The sequence below is a fragment of the Octopus sinensis genome, linkage group LG22 (assembly GCF_006345805.1).
Source record: "Octopus sinensis linkage group LG22, ASM634580v1, whole genome shotgun sequence".
Taxonomy (NCBI): domain Eukaryota; kingdom Metazoa; phylum Mollusca; class Cephalopoda; order Octopoda; family Octopodidae; genus Octopus; species Octopus sinensis.
Window position 1 is genome coordinate 21769050 of NC_043018.1, and position 27500 is coordinate 21796549.

At 38.8% G+C, this 27500-nt stretch overlaps 1 protein-coding gene across 2 annotated transcripts in view; it reads right to left on the bottom strand.

Moving 5' to 3' along the window:
- LOC115223194 (cell wall integrity transcriptional regulator CAS5-like) overlaps positions 1–27500 on the bottom strand; it is a 102456-nt gene that overhangs the window by 29172 nt on the left and 45784 nt on the right. The gene's annotated exons all lie outside the window — the stretch shown is intronic.

Below are 27500 nucleotides of genomic sequence, written 5' to 3' on the forward strand. Positions count from 1 at the left end.
AGAAATACTAAATCCTTGGAATACTATTATATTTATATATATATATATGAAAGGAGGTTTATTTTAATGAGCTGGTCAAATTTTTTTATATTTTCCAAAGATTTTCCCTTGCAAACTGTTTTTAACATGTTCTTATTATCATCAAAGAATGTATATATATGTATTGTAATATTTTGTGACAACCAGTACCTAACACAACAAAGTTTTTACATGTTACTTTTGACAATCTTTTTCTAAAAAAAGTGAAACCGGTCAAGTAAATAAACATCTTTTAAAATTGCATTTTCAAACCTTCTTTCATATATAATTCCACTCGTGCAGTACCTTACAACTCCACTTTGTTTTATTTAGTTTTTCTTTGGGGCTGGCCGTATCGGAACGATATCAGGATTAATCAGCCGAAATTGCTAAGATGATCCGGTTCCCGACTGAAGATTAGAGGCTTTGAATGACCCTTCTGTTTTTTTGTGTCGTCTCTTTGTGTGTTTTTGCGTTCTTGTCCCATTTTGTAATTTATATTTAATTTCTATACATATATATATACACACACACACACATATATACATATATATACATATATATATGTATGTATGTATGTATGTATGTATGTATGTATGTATGTATGTAAGAGGCGGTGAAAAAATATATCTACAGAATAAAAATACTGCAGCAATATATATGCATATAATGAGTTAGTACTGAAGAACAATAAAATATATGTCCACCAAATTTAAGAGCTCATTTCTTTTTAACATATCGTTAGACTCCAATACATTATTATGATGCAATAATCATAAGCGAAATGAATTTGCATATTTGTATATATATGTTGGCTGAATGTTCAAAGTAACATATTCAGAATAATAAAAAAAAAAGGTTTCACAGATGTTTCACAATTTAATTCTAAGTTCTACATCTGTTTCAACAATTAACACACAAACATCATCATCAACATACTCATTTAACAAATACAAAAATATAATTAATTTAAGATATACTAGATAAACTCTTTCATCAAGAAATAAAACTGAAATATGAATATCAAAGTACCATTACTAAATTAATTATGTATTTTTAAATATTAATTACATAATTATATGGCTGATGTTTGTATTTAAAATGATGAAACAGGTGTAGAATTTGGAATCAAATTATGAAACAACTGTGAAAATTTTGCTTTATATGTGTAATATTTATCACCATGACCAACCAGGCTATCAGATGTTGCTACACACCGCTGGTCACAATGCGCTTTGCATTGTTTTAGCCTTCAAATGATGCCACCCTGCTGGCTAAGCGAGCAGGCCAGAAGTAAGGGTGAGAGAAAGTTGTGGCGAAATAGTACAGCAGGGCCTATACGCCAAGACAAAAATTCCATGTGAAATGCAACAGGATTTGGAAAGATAGCGACAATATTTGAATGTTTACGCTATATACTATGTTGAGTTGTATGCTGGAAAATACAGTGAAACAAAGCAGAAGGAGAGGACAATGATTGCTTTTAAGATAGAGTGTATCAAAAAAGACAGAGCTAGATCATAGGCAGACAACTGAACAGAACTAATGTGACTGGATAACTAATATAAAGTTACCAATGTAGACATACATAGCAAACAACAATAGCTGTTGTTGTTTCTGTTTAACCCTAGGTTGGTCTTCATCCAGCATACTCAATTATCAAAGGTATTTCAGCAACAGCCAGAGTGAGCATCTACTATTATTTTTGAGCTCTAGTTCAGACTTGATCCAACATCCAACAATCCTATGATCAAAAGTATTTCAGATATGACCATCCCATTTACTGATGCTGTTTAGCTCTAAGTTACCCTTGACCCAGCAAATTTCTGATCAAATGTGTTCCAGCTATGATCATCCAGTCTTCTTATTGCAAGAAGAGTTCCCTGGACTACATTCTTGAATGTGGCTTTTTTTTTTTTTAAATCATATGATATGGTTTGAGGGATATTTCTCTGTTGTTTCTAACAAGTCAAACAAGCACTAGTCAACCCATTAACAAAGAAACAATCCATGCAGTGGAAACTGCCCTCCTCACCTGCTCCAAAGAAGGTCAAGGTTGTTTCATGTGCAGGGAGGGTGATGGCCTCAGATTTATTCAGATGCAAAAAGCATTATATTCATTGAATTATCCTTGAAAGGGTCACACCATCAATGGAGAGTACTATGCCATTTTGCTGAAGCAGCTACAAAAGGCTATCAGGACCAAATGCTCAGGAAAACTGACAAAAAGGACCCTGGTTTCATCAGGACAATGCTCCGGCATAAAAGTCCTTGCTTTCAATGGCTGTTGTGTGTGAATGTGGTTTTGAACTGGTTGATCACCTTCCCTGTTTTCCTAATTTGGCCCAAACATGAAAAAACACTTGGATGCGAACCAGTATTGCAGTGATAGTGAAAGCTTCTTCACCAATGGTATCCAGGCACTGCAACACTGGTGGAAGCAGTGGGTAGATTGTAAAGGGGACTGTGTCGAAAATAAACTTCATTTTGTCACATTCCGAGAGAGTATATTGGTCAGCCTATGAACTTTTCAGCTGACCCTCATGGTTTAGGAATGTATACTCTTTTACTCTTTTACTTGTTTCAGTCATCTGACTGCGGCCATGCTGGAGCACCGCCTTTGTATGAGAACACAAAGCGTTTATGCTTTCCATTTTTGTAGAAAATTGGCAAATTCAATAAAAATACTTTACAGGAGAGGAGGGCAAATTCAAACAGAGACAGAGACAATGGCTGAAATACGCTAAATAGATAGGGGGAAAAAATAGATATTTTTTACTCTTTATTGTAAGAGAGTTCAAAAACTAAGTGGAGAGAAGTAAGAATATCTATGACTGTCAATGGCAACCAATACTATTGTCTGCTTAATAAAAACATGATTTCTAATATACAGAGAGAGAGTGAGGGTCACAAGTTTTGAAGCAAAAAGAATTGATTATATCGACTCCTGAAACTAAACTGGAACTTATTGATTTCCAGAAGGATGACAGACAGACTAAACTGACCTTGGTGAAATTTGAACTCAGAATGTGCCTAAACACTGCAAAGCAGTCTGTCCAATGCTCTAAAACTTCTGTGTCTTGTAAGTTGTCAATAGAAATCAATTACATTTATTTATTTATGTAACCATGTCTACGCACTGGTTTTAATTTCAGTTATAACCATTTAATTGTCATTTATATCACTTATTACACCTGAGAATTACATCCACAGGATATGTCTGCAGATTATATGGAGACAAAAACATAGAACACAATAACATCATCATCATCGTCGTCGTCGTTGTCGTCTCTGGTCGTCCAGTCTTGACAAAATATAAGTGTCTGTGAACAAGGACAACAGCCTGGTAGCTGTGTACACTGGAAAACTAACCAGTATTACTGTATTGACATAGAAAACAGATGGCACACATTAAAAAAACATAGTGAGGAAATGCCAGGATGAAACTCACAGTAACATGAGGTACACGAAATCATGCGAAGAAACTGGATAGACAAAGGCTCAGTGATATGGTTTATCACATATATATTTCTTTACTACCCACAAGGGGCTAAACACAGAGGGGACAAACAAGGACAGACACACGGATTAAGTCGATTACATCGATCCCAGTGCGTAACTGGTACTTAATTTATCGACCCCGAAAGGATGAAAGGCAAAGTCAACCTCGACGGAATTTGAACTCAGAACGTAACGGCAGACGAAATACGGCTACGCATTTCGCCCGGTGTGCTAACGTTTCTGCCAGCTCGCCGCCTTTATCACATATAACATTCACTGTCCTGCTGCCAAAACAAAAAAAAAACACTCCTCAAAAAATTATCCTAGGGTCCTGTACGTGAAGTTGGTCCTCCCATCTTAATGTATTGAAAGCGTTTTTTTTTTCTTTCTTGAATATGTGCTACTGGAATTGGAGTGTGCCTAATATGCCTGGACATCTTTTATGCTATCAAAGAAGGTACATGCAATATGTGAAAAATACAGAGACAAAGCTATAGCAATATGGGAGACAGTCAAAGTGAGAATAATGCCAGACATAGACATGGTTGTGTGGTAAGAAGTTTGCTTTCCAGCCATATGGCTCCGGGTTCAGTCCCACTGTGTGGAACCTTGGGCAAGTGTCTTCCATTTAACCCTGGATCAACCAAAGCTTTGTCAGTGGACTTGGCAGACCTAAATTGTAACAAGTCCATTGTATGTGAGTGTCCTTGTGTTTGTCCCTCACTGCTGTTGGACAAATGGTGTTGGCTGGTCTGTGTCCCCAATAACTTAGCAGTTCAGCGGAAAGACTGATGGAATAAGTACCAGACTTAAAAATAAAAGTACTGGGTTTGATTTGTTTGGCTAAATGCTCCAAGTTGGTGCCCCGGCATTGCTGCAGTACAATGACTGAAACGAGTAAAAGATAAAAGCCGTCAATATAAAATGTGAGGAAACTGACAGAGAGAAACCACATAAATACGGGACACTTACACATGGTAAGTAGTGTTGGATTTTATATATTGCACCTATGATGTCTTGATGTCCAGATGTCTTGATGTCCAGATGTCTTGATGTCCAGATGTCCAGATGTCTTGATGTCCAGATGTCAGAGATGATATGTTGAGGAGATGCAGACAGGTTTCACTGATATTGTCAAAGTCAACTTTATATAGTATTTAATCTCTCTATCCGCTCAGTCGAAGTCGACTCTCGGTCACTCGTTGGATCAGTGTCCTCCAGTCAGTTCTATCCTGGGCCGCTTCTTTCAGACTGGCTATGTCCATTCCGGTATCACTCCTGATGGTGTCAAGCCAGAGGGTTCTTGGTCGGCCTCTTCCTCTCTTGCCACTAACCATTCCGAGCATGATGTCCTTCTCCAGGGATTTTCTCCGCGTAATATGACCGAAATATGCCAATCTATGCTTGGTGATCCTTAGCTTCTAGCGACATTTTCGGCCTTATCTGCTTAAGAACTTCTCCATTGGTGAGCCTCGCTATATATATATATATATACACACACACACACACACACACACACACACATCCCATCCCCATCTATCCGCTCAGTCGAAGTCGACTCTCGGTCACTCATTGGATCAGTGTCCTCCAGTCAGTTCTATCCTGGGCCGCTTCTTTCACACTGGCTATGTCCATTCCGGTATCACTCCTGATGGTGTCAAGCCAGAGGGTTCTTGGTCGGCCTCTTCCTCTCTTGCCACTAACCATTCCGAGCATGATGTCCTTCTCCAGGGATTTTCTCCGCGTAATATGACCGAAATATGCCAATCTATGCTTGGTGATCCTTAGCTTCTAGCGACATTTTCGGCCTTATCTGCTTAAGAACTTCTCCATTGGTGAGCCTCGCTATATATATATATATATATATATATATACACACACACACACACACACACACATCCCATCCCCATCTATCCGCTCAGTCGAAGTCGACTCTCAGTCACTCGTTGGATCAGTGTCCTCCAGTCAGTTCTATCCTGGGCCGCTTCTTTCAGACTGGCTATGTCCATTCCGGTATCACTCCTGATGGTGTCAAGCCGGCGGGTTCTTGGTCGGCCTCTTCCTCTCTTGCCACTGAACATTTAATAGGCATCAACAATCTCCTTTATGGCCATGAACGTTTGGCCAAGTCCCTCAATGGCTGCAGAAAGTGACCATGGAACAATCCTTATGTTGATTCCTACCCATTCCCAAGGGGACCAAGAGACTAGCAGGAATATGGCTGTAGCTTGTCATGTACTGTCTGAGACAACAAGAGTTGCCTGCCGGCCAAATCACCATTTGGGTACTGACCTGTAGGACAGATGACCTCTAGAAGTGTCCTACCAAAACAATGGCCAAGACTCTGGAGGAGGACAATTGTACCATGACTGCTGATGAACTTGGGACAATGAGGATGGATAGGATATCTGGAGCACCTGTCAATATGTTTGAGGCAAGTGTAAATTATAATCAATAGATGATGATGACAACAAACATTGCAACATACTATTTCTCTCTGAAACACACAATGTAAAGAACTCTGTATACACACATGTAGTAGAGCAGATCTGTGCCCAGTGATGTAACAACATCAGTCAGTAACAGTGACATCAATATCGCTATTAACAGACAGAAATATTTAAAATCAAAAGAAACTCTGTAAGAAACCGCCATGTACAGAGACAAGCAGGTAGGAAAGATATGTAGGAAACGTATCAATTTAGGTATTTTCGTTGGATGTCTCCCACAGACCACCTAGGTAGGTGTTATAGGCACGTATGAATATTCAAGCTAATGATAAGAGCTTCTATAAAGTTGGTTAACCCGCTAGAAAAAGCAGTTGGATCTCAACTCATACACTACTGTTTAAAAACAAACAAACAATAAAACTGAAGGATACTAGATAATGTAGCCCTAGATATAAGATTTAGAATAAAAAGTATAGAGGGTGATGGGTGGAATACCTTTGATATTATGTTGGATTGAAGTTGACCTTGGCTAAACACCAACTAGATATACTTAGATAAACAAAAGCTGGGACAGAACAAACAACAATATACATTATGTAACAATAACAACAACTTGGTTAATGACAATATGTGACTTGAGTAAACATGGTCTAAGTTAGGATGACCTCGATCAAAACTGATAAAAGTGTTGTTGATAATGACAATGAGAGATGTTGACCCGTCATTGGACTGAAAACCCTACGGTGAGCGTTAGATTAGTGGAACGCTGGCTTTATAAAGTCAACAGTTCAAACCTCACTACAGCCACTGTGTCTGCAGAGTGTATGCATGTGAGAGAACAAGATACATTCTTCTTGTGTTTGTGCCCCAGTCTGTCTGGCTAAAAATAGACAACATTCCCACTACCCCAGCCCTCCTTGTACAGAGTGGTGGTGGTGGTGGTGGTAGGAGGCTCACTACTGCTACCATCGCCACTGCCACTACCACCACCACCACCACCATCATCCAGCTGTAAAAATACTTACAACACCACCAACATCAGTTCATACACAAAACACGAACAGAAAAATAACATCCCACCCATGTTTTATGTTAGAATAGTTTTTTTTTTTTTTTATGTAAAATAGATATAAAAAAAAAATTCAGATGTTCCTGGGGAAGAAAAAAAATCCTTATTTGAATGTGTGTGTGTGTGTGTTAGGGGAAGACGGAAGATCAGAAAGAAAGAGAGATACAGAAAGATGGATGGGTATAAATGTAGAAGAAAGAAAATGATGTACTCTTTACTCTTTTACTTGTTTCAGTCATTTGACTGCGGCCATGCTGGAGCACAGCCTTTAGTCGAGCAAATCGATCCCGGGACTTCTTATTCTTTGTAAGCCCAGTACTTATTCTATCGGTCTCTTTTGCTGAACCGCTAAGTGACGGGGACATAAACACACCAGTATCGGTTGTCAAGCAATGCTAGGGGGACAAACACAGACACACAAACACACATATATATACATATATACGACGGGCTTCTTTCAGTTTCCGTCTACCAAATCCACTCACAAGGCATTGGTCGGCCCGGGGCTATAGCAGAAGACACTTGCCCAAGATGCCACGCAGTGGGACTGAACCCAGAACCATGTGGTTGGTAAGCAAGCTACTTACCACACAACCACTATGTGTGTGTGTGTATATATATATATATATATATATATATAAAATCTCATCATTTTAACATCTTCTTTCCCATGCTTGCACGGGTCAGATAAAATTCATTGAGGCACAAGAGCATCCAGGTGCTCTTCAAGTCACCAACCTTCAATTATTTCCAAACAAAGAATATTTCCCATGATCTTTTGAACATGACCAGCACAATGGCTGGACATGTCATCATGAGAGATTGCAAACAAAAAGCACCCACTTATATGATGGTGACATTTGTTTACAATAAGTATGTGACTTCAAGACAAAGAAATACAAACACAACAGGCTTCTTTTAGTTTCTGCCTGCCAAGACCACTCACAAGGCTTTGGCCATCCTGGGATTACAGTAGAAGACGCTTGCCCAATTGTATATTAGTAGAAGAATATAAAGAATATATATATCAATAAGTTAAGAGATTGTATAAAACAGTATTAGTTGGAAGAAAGCTTCAGGTTAAAAGTGCCAGAGTAGTAGTTATCTGAGAATTGATAAATAGATGATAAATTCCACATTTATAGCAGAAGATTATAAATTCCACAAATATAGAAGTGAAAAGAGGGAATCGTTGAAGATGTCTTTTGGGAGAAGAACACATAATCACAATGTAAGCTACATTTAATGAAAGCCACACTAGTCCAACATCATTATTGTTATTCCAAATTACAGAGCATCCAAAAAAATTAGATCTTCGTCTATAACAGTGGTTTACAACCAGGGTTCTGCGGAACCTTAGGGTTCCGCCAGTACAGTCCAGGGGTTCCGCAAGAAGTTACAAAACTGCTAAAATCGGCAGTAATTTTTAATTCTCCTGTGCAGATATGTGTGCATAAGACTATTAAATTATTGCACAGGGGTTCCTCGAGCCAGTGGAATGTTTCCTTGGGGTTCTGCTCCAGCAAAAAGTTTGAAAAGCACTGGTCTATAATAACAGCTAATTCTTTTGTATTTTAGTCCTTTAGCATTAAGGTTACTATCAAATGTAATACTTATTTAATTCACATTGTTTTGAATAACACTGTAGAGTAGGTACGAGAGGCTGAATATAGAACAGGTGGAATATTTAGGCTTGATACGGCCAGTTTAAATGCTTAAGGGCTAACTTATATTCTCATCAGAACTGTTCAATACAGTCGGAGAACTTGCTTCTGTAACTGTACAAACTACGATCAGGATGTTTCTGATTAGTGGAGTGTGATGCTTTATACTGCTTTTTGGCTAGAGAATACAGGTGGAAGAGAGAGATCCTTTAATAGTGATATGCCACTAGATAGAACAAGGTATTGGTCAGTGTGACGTGAGTAATGTCCCTCCGTTTGCTGTTAGATCTACTCACAGTTGTTGTCTTCGAGCTGTGACTACTAACAGAGATGACTGATGTAGTGGTTAGCAATAATAACCCATCAGTTGTGGTTTCTTCCTCTAGTCCGCTTCTCACATGTTTCAAAGGTCCGGTTGGAATTAAGGGAACCACCTTCCTTCTTCAACATGACCATAAAATAAAAGTTTCAAAGGTCTGGTTGGAATTAAGGGAACCACCCTTCCTTCTTCAACATGACCATAAAATAAAAGTTTCAAAAGTCCGGTTGGAATTAAGGGAACCACCCTTCCTTCTTCAACTTGACGATTAAAAAAAGGTTAACGCTTTATACCATCTATTCAAAGAGTAGTGATCTTCATTGTTGTTTAGCTCCCAGGTAAGCCCTGATCCGGTGCTTCCCGCAATGGCCATCCTGTCTTCATCTAATATGCTCTCTCCTGATTTAACACAAAAGGGAGTGATTAGAGAGGGATTTGGCGGCTAATTTCTAACCAATGTCTCCACACTATAGGCGCAGGAGTGGCTGTGTGGTAAGTAGCTTGCTAACCAACCACACGGTTGCGAGTTCAGTCCCACTGCGTGGCATCTTGGGCAAGTGTCTTCTGCTATAGCCCCGGGCCGACCAATGCCTTGTGAGTGGATTTGGTAGACGGAAACTAAAAGAAGCCTGTCGTATATATGTATATATATATGTATATGTGTGTGTGTTTGTGTGTCTGTGTTTGTCCCCCTAGCATTGCTTGACAACCGATGCTGGTGTGTTTAGGTCCCCGTCACTTAGCGGTTCGGCAAAAAGAGACTGATAGAATAAGTACTAAAAGGTGGTGCTCCAGCATGGCCGCAGTCAAATGACTGAAACAAGTAAAAGAGTAAGAGTATACTTAACAGAACAGTGATACTTGTTTCACTGAAGGTGAGATAACCAACCCATAGACATACCTTTTAAAAATTTGCATGTCAACTGCTGGTCACACACAGCAGGTTTACAGTCAAAAAAGTTTATAACAATAAAAGTGCCTGACAATGGAAACGGTTGAACCTCCTGCTACTGTTATTGCTAGGAATTCTTTGTAAACTGCTATCTCTGGTAGATCTTTCAGTAGATGTGAATGGAAGCCTGTCATAAAAATAACTGCAGCTCAAATGTTATTTTTAGTGTTCCCTTTCTGACTGAACATTCCTCTGATTAATGTTGAATTCAGTGGCCCCCCCAACTACACCTGGAGGTGCAGGTATGATCTTTGGTCTTGTTAAAAATAGATCCATTCAGAGTTTTCTCCAGATATCTAACCTACAATTACAGAATTCCTTAAGCGTTTAAAATCATTTTATTACAAAGTTTAATTAAATGTGAATAAGATGCTCAAACAAAACACTATTGAGTTAAGTAACTCACCCCCAGTAATGAACATATACTATTTACTGTGGAAACAGATGCTCTCGAGGTCACCTTTGGAGTTGGTCTTCAATTAAAATAGGAGGCTTGTATCCGCAGAGAAAGGGAGGCCTATGGGTTTATCGTGACTGTCAAAAAGTGGCGCTTTCAGATTTAACTTTGGGACAAGGTGGAAACCTGTAACATGTTCATTTTGTAACACAAAGACATGATTTAAGACCAGGGTGGTACTGAGAAGGTCAAGGTTGGAACCTAGAGAGTAATATTGATTATGGATGGAATGAATAAGAGACAAGGCTGGTCATGGCTGGAATGCCTTGTTTACAGGTTTGCTTGTTCTGAGCTCTCCTTGGGTTAAACAACATACTAAAAGCAGTAAAGATATGTAAATCAGGACTAAACGTATTATCAATTATAAATGAATTGTCTTCAACTGAGAACTAAAGCCAACAACAGCAGCATCAGTAGCAACAACAACAACAACAACAGCAGCAGCAGCAGCAGCAGCAGCAGCAACAACAACAACAACAGCAGCAGCAGCAGCAGCAGCAGCAGCAGCAGTAGTTATAATTGTGAACCAAATTCAATCATGGCCTCCAGCCAAACAATTAACTTTGAAGATATTCGTAGTTTGCTGTAGAGAGAGGCAGCTTAAACAATATTTTGGAACGTTTGCTGCAATCTACTCTTTCTAGGGATATTTTAAATGGTAAATTATTATTTAGCGCTAGGTCAGCCCTGATCCAATAGATCAATATCAAAGACATTCAAGGGACAACCACCCCATCCTCTTCTTTTCGTGAACAGCTGACCCACCTCAGGCCTCTTGTCGGCTCTCAGACGCATAATAACCTTATGTCATAAATTTACATAAGACTTATTTTTTTGTATGCTTCAAATACCAGCATACCATCATCATCATCATTTAACATCCACTTTTCATGCTTGCATGAGTCAGACAGAATTTGCTGAGGCAAATTTTTTACAGTTGGATACCCTTATTGTTACCAACCCTCACCAGTTTCCAAGCAAGGTGATATTTTTCCCATGCCCAGACATGTTTGTCACAGGAGACTGGAAATGAAAAACCCATTGTATGACAATGATGCTTGTCTACAACTATCACATGATATCAAGTCAAAAGCACACACACACAATAGATGATGGGCGTCTTTCAGTTTTTGTCAACCAAATCCACTCATAAGGCATTGATCTGGGGCAGAGCCTTGCCCAAGGTGCTGCTCAGTGGGACTGAACCCAAGACCACATGGTTAGAAAGCAAGCTTCTCAACCATACAGCCACGACCATGCCACGTAATGTACTAAGAATCAACCAAATACACACTAAAGTACTTCAACTATTTATTTTCAAAATTAACTGAAACCTTACTGACATTGCATTTGGATAGAAATAAAGGCATAGAAGGATTCAACTTTGGTAGGGAAAGATACGAGGCTGTTTAGCTGCTGTTTCTAGCAGGTCAAGCAACATAGAAACTCCCTTGTTGGCTTCTTAATTGTAAGTTGAGGCAAGACCAGCAAATTTGAAGAGGAACGGGTAAGTTGATTACACCGATACCAATAATTGATTGGTACTTTATATTATCAGTCCCGAAAGGAAGAAAGGCAAAGTTGGTATCGGTGGATTTGAACACAGAGTGTAACGAGCCAAAATGCATTTGGCAAAGCATGTTCTGACACTAACGATTCTGCTAATCTACTTACCACCTTAGCCATTTAGCATTCTAATCTGGTCAATTTGGCTTAAATATTTTGTTCTGTTAAAACTGGTCAGATCTGGCTTCTCACACCTACTCTACAATGTCATTTCAAAATAAGCTGTCACATCATTGAAATCTTAAAGCTACGAGATTGTGCAGGATTAATTAAAAAGATTGTGAACTGGTGTTGGTGTGTTTAACTTAGCGGTCTGGCAAAAGAGACCGACAGAATAAATACCAGGCTTAGCAAAAAGATATTCAAGTACTAGGGTCGATTTATTCAATTAAAATATTCCTCGGGTGGTGCTCCAGCATGGTCGCAGTTGAATGACTGAAACAAGATAGAGGGGGCAGACACTAACATACTTAGGCACAGGCATGGCTGTGTGGTATGAAGCTTGCTTCCTAACTGCATGGTTCTGTGTTCAGTCCCACTGTGTGGCACCTTAGGCAAGTGTCTTCTATAATCTCAGGCTGACCAAAGCCTTGTGAGTGGATTTGGTAGAAACTGAAAGAAGTCTGTTGTATGTATGTATATATATGTGTGTGTGTGTGTGTGTGATTAATCAGCCGAAATTGGGAGGATGGTCTGGTTCTTGACTGAAGATTGAAGGCTTATGACCCGTCCATATTTTTTGTATCATCTTCTAAATGTTTTGTGTTCTTGTCCCAGTTTGTATTTTTATATTTATATATATATATGTGTGTGTGTGTGTGTGCGTATGTATGTGTGTGTGTGTGTGTGTGTGCGTATGTATGTGTGTGTGCGTGTGATTGTGTCTGTCTTTGTCCCCACTGCTACCAGTGTTGGTGTGGTTACATCCCTGTATCTTAGCGGTTTGGCAAAAGGGACTGATAGAATAAGTAGTTCCAGGCTTATAGTAAAAAAAAAAAAAAGTAAGTATTGGGGTTGATACATTTGACTAAAAACCCTTCAATGCAGTGCCCCAGCATGGTCGCAGTCTAATGACTGAAACAAGTAAAAGATAAATTAAAGATACTCCTAAGCACATTAACGAGTTGTGTTTCGTTTTGTGTAAAGCTTCAACAAACCCGATATCGAGCGAGTTCACAGATTCCAGGAAAAGTTTCATATTAAATGGTAAAAAGAAATAACGCTGTTGTTATTGTTATGGAAAAGGAATCAATAACAGAAGCATCACTATAGAGCTTCGGTTTACACAATGCCACACATTTTATCAAACATAAGCCCCTACAAAATCTGCCAAAAGTTTATTGTGAAACAATTCAGTTCTTTCCTGAGGAAGGGGAAGGGGAGAGAGAGTGAGAGAGAGAGAGAGAGAGAGAGAGAGAGAGGCTCACTACAATAGAATTTTGTTTCTAGGGTGAAACACCACCCTTATTTATAGCCAGACTTTGTACAAAATTTCTGCCAATAAACATATTTGGCATGCTACTTTAAATAAGGTTTTACAAGCAGCAAATATATCTGTTCTGGTGAGTGATTCGAGAAAATTAAGTAGAAACCAATTTGTTTTCAACACTGAGTCGTTCAAGCATGTAAATGAATCCTTCACCAGTTCTTTGCCCCTGCAATGAGTATTCCTGAAGTTCAATCAATGGAAATATGCACCCATTGTAGTGTAAGGAGCTGCATATTCCAGACACTTGTAGCTTTTAATGTAATCCCCAGGGTAGAATCACAGTGACACACGAGTGTGACAAAGCTGGCCCTTGGAATTACAACTACAGGTATTATATATACAGGCGCAGGAGTGGCTATATGGTAAGTAGCTTGCTTACCAACTACATGGTTCCAGGTTCAAGGTTCAGTCCCATTGCATGGCACCTTGGGCGAGCGTCTTCTACTATAGCCTTGGGCCAACCAGCGCCTAGTGGGTGGATTTGGTAGACAAACTGAAAGAATCCAGTTGTGTGTGTGTGTGCATATATGTTTGTCTGTGTTTGTCCCCACTTCATTGCTTGACAACCGATGTTGGTGTGTTTATGTCTCCGCAACTTAGTGGTTCAGCAAAAGAACCAAGAGAATAAGTATTGGGCTTACAACTGTCCAACTCATGCCAGCATGGAAAGCAGACATATGATTGTTGGTTTATGTTGTGTTCTTTCATGTCCTGTAAGTTAACCATTTAACAAATAAGGAAGGAAGTTAGTCACTACAAGTTGTAGTGAAGGCAATCTGCCTACAAGGAGCAGTAAATCCCGCTCGGTTCAAAGTCTCTCTTGACCAGAAATGGCCTGAACTCTTTGCATGAACACCCTCCCTGTACATAACTCCATGTCCCCCTACATGGCCTTGCTTTTTGCTTTCTGAGCCAAAAAATTAACTCAACTTAAGGTGGGGTTAACCATGATGCTAGTGGTGGTGAGCACAATAAAAAGTATTCGGTCCCTATTATGAAAAAGGATGGTGATAGGAAGGACATCCATCCAGCTGGTTATAAACATGGGGAAGAGCCACCCAACCAAAAAACCAAAACAAACCAAGATACACATCAACAGAGTTTGTCAGGTTTTCCTTCTGTTGTGACAAAGACCCAAGACCTGTGACAGGTGGTGAGGTATTATTGTACTAGAAGAGCACTGTTGAACCCATACCAGGGAAAACTGATGTGAAATGATTTTATACATAAATACATATATATATATATATATTATATATATATATATACTGGCACATACACACACGTGCGTGTGTGTGTGTGTGTGTGTGTATTTTTTAAACACACACACACACTCACATATTTCAATCAGTGCAGCTGTTGTCGACAGTGAGAAACCCTTTCTAAGGATTAGCTCAAGCTTACTTTTATTCAGAAACTACATCTCCTATGCAGCACAGCAATGTGTGAAAATAAAAGTGAGAGAGAGAGAGAGAGAGAGAGAGAGAGAGAGAGATGTTTTAAACTGCTTTATTAATAAAATCTCTGGCAACTAACAAAGCACTGTACTAACAATAATGTCTTTGTAGTTATAATATGTGTGTGGTTTGGTTTCACAGTCTTCCACTATCACAAAAGAGAACTCTGCTGACATTACAGGAAAGTCTAATAGAAAATGTCACCTTATTTTTTTGTACATACACACTCACACTACATTGTCTCTAATGCTTTGAATTCCTGCATACAATTTCGTTTTCAATAAAGCAGGCCACAATAGAAACCAAGAGAAACCGGTTTCGTGTGCCTGTGTGACCCTAAAGATAAGTTTCTTATATCCCACCATCCCAACAAAATGCAGGAAAAATAATAATATTAGAAAAGGTGTATTCTATACAATAGAATTGACCAGCCAGCCAACCAACCAGTCTGTATGTTTGAAATTTATAATAAAAATCACTAAAGGAAAATAACATAGAGGGGCTGATTTAAGTTGGTGGGTCATAAATTTAATTATGTTATTTTTCACTTGTTCCAGTCAATAGACTGCAGCCAATAGACTGCAGCCATGCTGGAGCACTGCCTCAAATAATTTTTAGTTGACTGAATCAAACTACAATACTTTTTTTTTTTAAAAAACAGCCTGGTCATCATCATCATTGTTCGACCGTGGTCAAGACAATGGAATTTACCATGCTACGCCAGACTTCACGGTCCATCATGGCATTATGGGGGTCCTGTTGCTGGATGCCTGTATCCCTGGAGATTACATCAGGGTAGGAGAGTGTGCGCCTTCTGGTATTGCGAGTAGATGTTGTTGATTATGAACAGCCTGGTACTTATTCTATCAGTCTCATTTGCTGAACTACTAAGTTATAAACATACCTATTTCTTTATTACCCACAAGGGGGCTAAACACAGAGGGGACAAACAAGGACAGACATAGGTATTAAGTCGATTACATCGACCCCAGTGCGTAACTGGTACTTAATTTATCGACCCCGAAAGGATGAAAGGCAAAGTCGACCTCGGCGGAATTTGAACTCACAACGTAACGACAGATGAAATACCACTAAGCATTTCGTGGTATTTCGTCTGTCGTTACTTTGTGAGTTCAAATTCCGCCGAGGTCGCAACACCAATTGTTATGAGGCAATAACACACACACGACAGGCTTATGCCAGTTTCCATTTACTGAATTTATTGATAAGGCTTTGGTTGGCTCAAGGCTATAGTAGAAGACCATTATCCAAGTTGCTACGCAGTGGGACTGAACCTGGAACAATGTAGTTGGCATGTAACCTTCTTATACCACAGCTATGCCTGTGCCTGAACCAACTTACATTGAAATATAAATTAATCTCTCTTTTACTCTTTTAGTTGTTTCAGTCATTCGACTGTGGCCATGCTGGAGCACCACCTTTTAGTCGAGCAAATCGACCCCAGGACTTATTCTTAGTAAGCCTAGTACTTATTCTATTGGTCTCTTTTACTGAACCGCTAAGTTATGGGGACTTAAACACACCAGCATCGGTTGTCAAGCGATGTTGGGGGGACAAACACAGACACTCAAACATATACACATACATATATATATATATATATATATCTATATATATATATATACATATATACGACGGGCTTCTTTCAGTTTCCATCTACCAAATCTACTCATAAGGCTTTGGTCGGCCCGAGGCTATAGTAGAAGACACTTGCCCAAGGTGCCACACAGTGGGACTGAACCCAGAACCAAGTGGTTCGTAAGCAAGCTACTTACCACACAGCCACTCCTACGCCTAATACATTAAAATGAAAAAAATTTACTGAAGTGATTTTAAATTCAGTGTTGAGCTGAGGAAAATGGAGGTGAGGTTGATGTGAGGGTGGAGATCATGTGGGTATTAGAGTGGATGTGAAGTTGGGGCAGGGATGGAGATGATGTAAAGGTGAGGTTAGTGTCAGAGTAGATTTGAGGCTATGAAGTTAATATTGATGGAGGAGAGGTCAAAGTAAAGGCAGAGGTGAGGTTCTTAGTTACATACCGGGGTAGCACTTGTCATCAGTGTTGTTAGACTGATTATATTGACACACCACCCCACACTTCGAACCGTATTTACTTTAAGGAATGACTGAAGAAAGAAAGGTAATGTTGACCTTTCCTGAAATTATATACCACAATACAGACTATGAAGGTGAGTGAATATACAATATGTATGTGTGTATATATATATATATATATATATATATATATATATATATATATTATATATATATATATATATATATATATATATATATAATATATATATATATACGACGGGCTTCTTTCAGTTTCCATCTACCAAATCTACTCATAAGGCTTTGGTCGGCCCGAGGCTATAGTAGAAGACACTTGCCCAAGGTGCCACACAGTGGGACTGAACCCAGAACCAAGTGGTTCGTAAGCAAGCTACTTACCACACAGCCACTCCTACGCCTAATACATTAAAATGAAAAAAATTTACTGAAGTGATTTTAAATTCAGTGTTGAGCTGAGGAAAATGGAGGTGAGGTTGATGTGAGGGTGGAGATCATGTGGGTATTAGAGTGGATGTGAAGTTGGGGCAGGGATGGAGATGATGTAAAGGTGAGGTTAGTGTCAGAGTAGATTTGAGGCTATGAAGTTAATATTGATGGAGGAGAGGTCAAAGTAAAGGCAGAGGTGAGGTTCTTAGTTACATACCGGGGTAGCACTTGTCATCAGTGTTGTTAGACTGATTATATTGACACACCACCCCACACTTCGAACCGTATTTACTTTAAGGAATGACTGAAGAAAGAAAGGTAATGTTGACCTTTCCTGAAATTATATACCACAATACAGACTATGAAGGTGAGTGAATATACATATATGTATGTGTGTATATATATATATATATATATATATATATATATAATATTTATATATATTATATATTGCAGTTCTGCCTGCAATGTTATATGGTAGTGAAACATGGGCTACCACAAAGAGAGAAGAGCAAAGACTGGTAATGGCTCAAAGAGCCATGGAATGGTCAATGCTTGGTATCTCGTTGAGAGAGCACATAAGTAGCAAGATCATCAGAAAGAAGTCCGGCGTGAGAGATGTCATCGCAGAGTATACACGCAGCAAGTATAGATGGGTTGGACACGTCGCCCGGCTCACCGATAATCGGTGGACGCACGCAGTTGTCGAGTGGTACCCGCATGAGCAGGAAAGAACCACCCGGAAGACCTCCACGACGGTGGAGTTACGATTTCAGGAGGACGATTAGGATCACGTGGATGAGAAAGGCGCGATCCAGAGAGGAGTGGACAGCATGCTGTGACCAGCGGTGTCAAATGGACGCCTGACGGACTGGTCGTTCAAAGTGATTAAAGTGAAGCGATATATATAAGAAATTAAAGAAGGAAAATGCGCACCACTTTATACAGTTTTAATATATTTTTTGATATATTTTATATTGTGTTTGTCGACTGGTTTTGCTTTCACTAATGATGACATTAAAATTATTTTAATTACTTATTTTCTTAAACAAAGAATTTTTTTGTCCATGTTGTGTGTGGAATTTATGAAAGAATGATTCAACAAGTAGAAAAATCTAAGGGGAGGTAATTAATGATCATTATTATTTATGTATATATGTATATATATGTATGTATATATATACACACACACACACACACATATATATATATATATACATATACAGTAAAAGCAATTAAGATTCAAGTGAGTTCTATTGAATTCACTTGAATGCGGCACTTAACTTAGATGCACCAGAAAACTATCTGGTATTAACCATAAAATAATGTGGGGTGATTATAAACATATATATATATATGTATTTATATTATATATACTCTATATTACTTGTTTCAGTCATTTGACTATGGCCATGCTGGAACACTGCCTTTAGTCGAGCAAATCGACCCCAGGAGTTATTCTTTGTAAGCCTGGTACTTATTCTATCGGTCTCTTTTACTGAACCACTAAGTTACGGGGTCTTAAACACACCAGCATCGGTTGTCAAGCGATGTTGGAGGGACAAACACAGACACACACACACACATACATAATATATACACGACAGGCTTCTTTCAGTTTCTGTCTACCAAATTCACACACAAGGCTTTGGTCGGCCCGAGGCTATAGTAGAAAACATTTGCCCAAGGTGCCACGCAGTGGGACTGAACCCGGAACCATGTGGTTCGTAAGCAAGCTACTTACCACACAGTCACTCCTATATATATGTATATATAAATAATCATTACCATTTAATGTCCGTTTTCCATGCCCGTATAGGTTGGACAGTTTGACCAGGTTCCAATCTGATTTGGCATGGTTTCTACATTCGGATGTTCTTCCTAATGCCAACCACCTCAAGAATATAGTGGGTGCTTTTTATGAGTCACTGGCACAGGTGCCAGTTATGTGGCAGTCATTAGCCATTACTAGAATTTCACTTGGCTTGACAGGACTTCTTAAGCATGGTATATTGCCAACGGTCTCAGTTGCTTGTCACTGCCTCTGTGAGGCTCAACATTCGAACGATGCCTTTTTATGCCACTGGCATCGGCCACAAGTACGAAAAAGACTGAGCGGAAGATGAAGAATGACATGGTGTAGTATGTTCCAGGATGGCACGACAGCAATGGGAGCTAAGAGCAAAGCGAACAATTGGGATGTCTGGAGAAAGCCCATAGCCCGAGGTACTGAAGGCACTGGAGTATTTTAGCACATCTACACATACCTACACACATCCACATATCTCATAAATATAAGAAATAGAAGCTAACGACAAAAAAAGAAATCTGAAACTTCAACATGAATAATAATATATATAGCAATGCTATGCTTAACCAGATTTATTTTTAATGTATTTCTAAAACTTTTTTTCTCATTATATTTTCTTTACTTCATTAAAAACTAAAATCAAAACGTAAAAAAAAAAAAAAAATTCCAAAACCATAACTACACAATTCTTACACAACCAATCCCAGATTCTTTGGAATTTGAAAACAAAATTCTTTAATTATTGTCTATTTATTCCACAGAACTGCAACATACTGAAACAGCAATTCTATCCACATGGTACGTCATTGATGGATGGTTACAACTAATCTCAAGCAGATGAATATAATTAAACTCGCATGGTAATTATGTTAATTAAATTTAATTAAAAAAATGCAACATTACCTGAATAGATATATTTAGAATAAATTCTAGCCATACGCTAGATCATATAGTCTAAACAACAATACAGCAAAAATTTGTACATAGACTAATAATGATAATAGTAGTAGTAGTAGTTTACGATATCATCATCTTTTAATAGCCATTCTCCATATTGGCATGGGTGGGATGGTTTGACAGGATCTGGCAAGCTGGAGGGTTGCACGAGGCATCAGTTGTTTGTTTTGGAATGGATTCTACAGCTGGATGCCCTTCCTAATGCCAATCACTTTATAGAATATATTGGGTGCTTTTACGTGGGGCTGGGAAGGGTGCTTCTTATGTGGTGCCAGCACCACTAATCAAATATCCAAATATTCTTGAGAAATATTTGTCAGACACACAAGAAGACAAATATGTGTGTGCGTGTGTGTGTGTGTGTGTGTACATCCAATTCTTAGAATGGGTACATGGGATCCATGCATGTTGTGAGAATTAATAAAAGGGTTGGGTTGAAGAAAGGCATCTGGCCATGAAATGTTGCTTCTAAAATTCCTGTCCAACCCAACCTGGAAAAGCAGACATGTCCATTTCTCCATGTTTGCATGGTTCGGACAGAATTTGTTGAGGTGGATTTTCTATAGCTGGATGCCCTTTCTGCTGCCAACCCTCACTTGTTTCTAAGCAAGGTAACCCATGGCCAGACATGCTTCTTACTTGTATGATGGTTTACCCACACACACATACATATATATATATATATATATATATGTATATGTAAAAAAATACAAACTGGGACATGAACGCAAAACATTTAGAAGACAATACAAAAAACATGGACGGGACATTTGAAGCCTTCAATCTTCAGTCAAGAACCAGATCATCCTCGCAATTTCGGCTGATTAATCTGATGTATATATACATATATATACATACATACACACATATAAATATGCACATACACAACAGGTTTCTTTCAGTTTTTGTTTTTCTAAATCCACTCCCACCCACATTCTCTCTCTCACGCACACGCACACAAAATTGAAAATTATTCCTAAATTCTGAAATATATTTGAGAGAAATATCACGAATAGAAAATTTTGGAAAATATTTGGAAAAGTAATTAAAAGAGAAAAAAAGAGAGAGAGAGAGAGAGAGACAGACAGACAGAGACATCAGGATGTTGTAGTTAAGGAAAGAATACAAACATAAAAAAAGTGAAACTGATGGCAGAGATGTTTTATGTGTTTACTGTGCTGAAGAGAGAGCGTATGCACAATGGAAAGATTTGGTTTGGATGAAAAGCAAACTGTTCCAGAAGGGAAACTGTCAAGAGAAACTGCACAAGAACAAATTTATAAATCTATGTTCACAGTAAACAGATAAGCAGAATTGTTAGGTGCAAATGGATGATGTGTTTAGACTTAGGCCTCATCTTCAAGCTGCCCCCATTTCATAGATGTAAATATAGACACAGGCATGGCTGTGTGGTAAGAAGCTTGCTTCCGAACCACATGGTTTCAGGGTTCACTTCTACTGCTTGGCACCTTGTGCAAGCGTCTTTTGTTCGAAATCTGAAGAAAAAACCTTTCTGGTCCCAGACAATTTGCATAAAGGATTCTTGATTATCAATCAATTCTCCCTATTTCAATAAACACACAGAACTTTTGTAGCTAATTTACTGAGGCAACCAGCATCGCCCAGGTCGTGAAATCTCAGCTCTTCTTTATGTAGGGCAAAAAAGAAACAACCTAAAGAGAGACATGCATATGGCCTAAAGTAATGAAATGACAGCACACACATCTACAAACAAAATAAAGCCAGACAAATATATATATATGTATATATATATTATATATATATATATATGTAGGAGTGGCTGTGTGGTAAGTAGCTTGCTTACGAACCACATGGTTCCATGTTCAGTCCCACAGCGGGGCACCTTGGGCAAGTATCTTCTACTATAACCTCGGGTCGACCAAAGCCTTGTAAGTGGATTTGGTAGACGGAAACTGAAAGAAGTCTCTCATATGTATGTATGTATGTATATATATCTATATATACATACATACACACATGCACACCTATAATGATGCCTAACTGGGAAGGTTAATCCACATCTTGAGGTATTTTTTTTACTCTGAACCAAATTTTCAATCACCTAAAGAAAATGGCTTTTTTTCATGATGTAATCGAACTATCACTATATATATATATATATTATATATATATATATATAATATATATAATATATATATATATATATATACATATATATATGAAGCATCTGAAACAGCTGTACTGAACCTTTAACTCATTTCTGTTCTTACTTTATGCAAACACCATATCTGGAACCTTCCCTATATTGGATCTGGAACTTGCATTCGACCATCTACCTGCATGCCAGTATGCATGGGTATAACTTTACATATACATGTGTATTTATATGCATGTGCATATTTTTGTGTACATGTACATGCATGTTTATGTACGGATGTATTTGTATGTGATATATACACATATGTGCTGAACTCAACTCTTTCTTGGTGTCCCGAATGTTAAAATACCTTGATTCAATTGAATCTTACATAAGTATATATCTATCTATCTATCTATATATATATATACATAACACACATGCAGATATATAAGCACACACATTTTTTATCATTAGCATTTTTGAATGACCATCTCCCAAGATGGCATGGCATGGGTTGGATGGTTTGACAGTGAGTTGGAGGGCTGCATTGTGCACCAATGTCTGCTTTGGTATGGTCTCTACACATATGTACATGCACACATATATATATATATATATATATATATATATATATATATATATATATATATATTATATATATATATATATATTGCGTCCTGTTTTTCATTTACTATATATATATATATTGCGTCCTGTTTTTCATTTACTATATATATATATATGTGTGTGTGTGTGTGTATATATATATATGTGTGTGTGTGTGTGTGTGTGTGTGTGTGTGTATATATATCTATATGCCCAACTCATGCCAGTATAGGAGGCGGATGTTAAACAATGATGGTAATAATGATTAACTATATATATATATATATATATGTGTATATATATATATATGTGTGTGTATATATATATATATATATATATATTAGTTAGTCTAAATGTACATACATGCAAATACACGCACATGAATATCTACAGACAATTATATATATGAACTCTTTGATACTTGTGTTATTGTATGCAAGTTCATTTATATACATACATACATGTACACACACATCTATATGTATATAACTACAGACAAGCACACACACACGAAGATTTAACTATCTATAGGGCATTGTGAGCCTATGCATGTACTGTGAACGTACGCTGAAGTCTTCACGTGCAGATGGCAGAATTTCAAGATTTACAAGAGGCTAAACATGGGGAGGTGCACATGTGCAAACAACAATGGCAGTAGCAGCAGCATGTAGCAATGCTGCTCAGGGGTTGCAAGATCATGGAATATTGATTCAACCACTGGAGCTCCACACACACACAATACATTTATGATTTATAAATGCAAACACCTACATACATAAACACACACACATCATCCATCTTGTACTTGTTTCAGTCATTAGACTACGGCCATGCTGGGGCATCGCCTGAAGAATTTTTCAGTTGACTGACTCAACTCCTGTACTCATGCTTTCTTCTTAAAGCTGGTACTTATTCTACCAGTCTCTTTGGCCGAACTGCTAAGTTACGGGGACATAAACACACCAACACCAGTTGTAAAACAGTGGAGTGGTACAAACACAGACACACATATACGATAGGCTTCTTTCAGTTTCCGCCTACCTAATCCACTAAGAGGGCTTTGGTTGGCCTCAGGATATAGTAAGAGATACTTGCTCAAGGTGCCACACAGTGGGACTGATCCCAGAATCATAGCAAATATTATTTTAATATTTGCTACAATTTGAGTAATCGTTAAAAAGGCACCATTCAAGGGTGATCGTTACCAATGTCGCTTCACTGGCACCTGTGCCGGTGGCACATGTAAAAAGATTCGAGCGAGGTCATTGCCAGTACCGCCTGACTGGCCCCCGTGCCGGTGGCATGTAAAAAGCATGCACTACACTCTCGGAGTGGTTGGCGTTAGGAAGGGCATCCAGCTGTAGAAACTCTGCCAGATCAAGATTGGAGCCTGGTGCAGCCATCTGGTTCGCCAGCCCTCAGTCAAAATCGTCCAACCCATGCCAGCATGGAAAACGGACGTTAAATGATGATGATGATGATGTAGTTGCTAAGCATGCCATGCAGTAGGAGAGAATCCAGGAACTTGTGATTAAAGGAAAGAACTTCTCAACCGTGAGGTCATGTATGGATGTGCACACAACAAAACATCCAAGCAGTAATGTAAAATCCAAGGGATGAATCCATTTACTTCGGAGTTTTCATAGCATGTAGCCAGTTCTTCAGATAGGTGAACACGGGGTGGAAAAATATATGAAATCGTTTTTGGGGATTTGGGGGAATGGAGTCAGCAGAAGAGATGAAAGAGAAGTGTATGACAGTGGATACATACTGGCACTCCACCTGTTATAGTTATAATGATGAGGGTTCCAGCTGATCTGATGAACAGAACAGCTTGCCCATGGAATTAACAAGCAAGTGGCTGAGCACTACCATTAAAGCAGTTCTCATGAATATTCAGTATGACACAGAATGTGACAAGGTTGGCCCTTTGAATTACAGATACACTTCTTTTTTCTTTTGCTTGCTTGAGTGGACTGGAGCAATGTGAAATAAGTTGCCTTGCTCAAGGGTACAGCGTGCTACCAGGAATTGAACTCATAACATTACAGTAGTGAGCCAGTTACTTTAACTCACTAAGTCATGTACTTTCATACAAATTTAGGTACACATATGCACAAAATTACACACCTACATATACTTACTCTACACAGAGGTATGAATGCATATAATCACAAATACCGGCCTATGAAGGAGAGAAAATGTGGCAGAACAGGGATCTTAGGCAAAAGCTCACATAAAACCGACATATCGGCCAACACATATACAGCTGTGCATTTAGAGACACTATAGCATGATGACCTAGCTGAAGGTCACTGTGAAGACGATATTTGGCCAACCAATATATAGTTATGACATTTGCAGACCATTTACAATCTTTGAAAGAAAGAAAAATTGATTATAACTTTCAAATGGAAAAAGTGTTCAAGAAACCAAAGGTCTATGTAAACAGAGCTTAGAAGTACAGATTGTTTTAACAGAGAGTACGACTTCTACAAGGCTTAAAAGCCTCTAATGTCTAACTCAACTACACCAATGAAATTTTTACAAGATGTCCTCACATGGAGAAATACATAATTTTCTGTTTTGACACTTCCTGCATTTTGCGTTTTTGTCAGCTTCCTCATTTAAAACCTTTATCCCTTACCTCTCTTACAGCATTCTGGTAACCTTTATTCCTACAAACTTTGCTAATCCACTACCACCAAAGCCTTGTAAATAGATTTGGAAAATAGTGAAAGCTTATACACACACACACACACCACACATATATATATATATATATATATATATATTACCCTCTCTTAATATCCTACGTTCTACTTGCCTAGAACCTGTCATCATTTCTCTGAACCACCCCTCCCCACTGGTGCTCCCCTAAATTCGGCACCCCCCCACATAAAAAGCACCATCCGAACGTGGCCGATGCCAGACCCTCTGGCACCTGTGCAGGTGGCACGTAAAAAGCACCCACTACACTCGCGGAGTGGTTGGCGTTAGGAAGGGCATCCAGCTGTAGAAACACTGCCAGACCAGACTGGAGCCTGGGGCAGTCCTAGCTCCCCAGACTCTGGTCGAAACCGTCCAACCCGTGCTAGCGCGGAAAACGGACGTTAATCGATGATGATGATGAGATGATGATATATATATATATATATATTTCTTTACTACCCACAAGGGGCTAAACATAGAGGGGACAAACAAGGACAGACAAAGGGATTAAGTCGATTACATTTACATCGACCCCAGTGTGTAACTGGTACTTAATTTATCGACCCCGGAAGGATGAAAGGCAAAGTCGACCTCGGCGGAATTTGAACCCAGAACACGTAACGGCAGACGAAATACGGCTAAGCATTTCGCCCGGCGTGCTAACGATTCTGCCAGCTCGCCGCCTTATATATATATATATATATATATATATAGTACACACACAATACATAGGTGTGTGTGTCTCTCTTCTCTCTTCATTTTGACATGTGCAGTAGTTTTAAAACAAGTGCCATTGTTATGTTCATACAAGTCTTTCATTTTTCAAACAGCCATGAACATCCAGGGATGGGAAATATTATCTTGCTTGGAAACAGACCGGAGTTGGCATAGTAAAAAGTGTTCAGTAGTAAAAAAAAAAAAGTGTACAGCAACAGATTCCATCTGATCCATGCAAGCAGAGAAAGGTGGATGTTAAAACTATGATGGCATGCTTATAAGCATACACATACAAATATATATTATACACACACACACACACACATATATATATATGATATAGAAGATGGAAAGAAATTTGTAATATTGCCTGTGGGATTTGAACACCGCATCTGCTACAACTCTACAACCCTGGTCACCTAAATTTATACACACCGACGTACTAGTGATCTGTCAATGGGGAACTCAGTTCACAAAGAATTATATTATATTATATATATATATATATATATATTATATATATATATATATATAATATATATATATATATATTACCCTCTCTTATATCCTACGTTCTACTTGCCTAGAACCTGTCATCATTTCTCTGAACCACCCCTCCCCACTGGTGCTCCCCTAAATTCGCACCCCCCCCCCCCATCCCCCACATAAAAAGCCCCATCCGAACGTGGCCGATGCCAGACCCTCTGGCACCTGTGCAGGTGGCACGTAAAAAGCACCCACTACACTCGCGGATGTGGTGGCGTTAGGAAGGGCATCCAGCTGTAGAAACCTGCCAGACCAGACTGGAGCCTGGGGCAGTCCCTAGCTCTCCCCAGACTCCGGTCGAAACCGTCCAACCCGTGCTAGCGCGGAAAACGGACGTTAATCGATGATGATGATGGATGATATATATATATATATATATATGTTCTTTACTACCCACAAGGGGCTAAACATAGAGGGGACAAACAAGGACAGACAAAGGGATTAAGTCGATTACATTTACATCGACCCCAGTGTGTTAACTGGTACTTATTTTATCGACCCCGGAAGGATAAAGGCAAAGTCGACCTCGGCGGAATTTGAACCCAGAACACGTAACGGCAGACG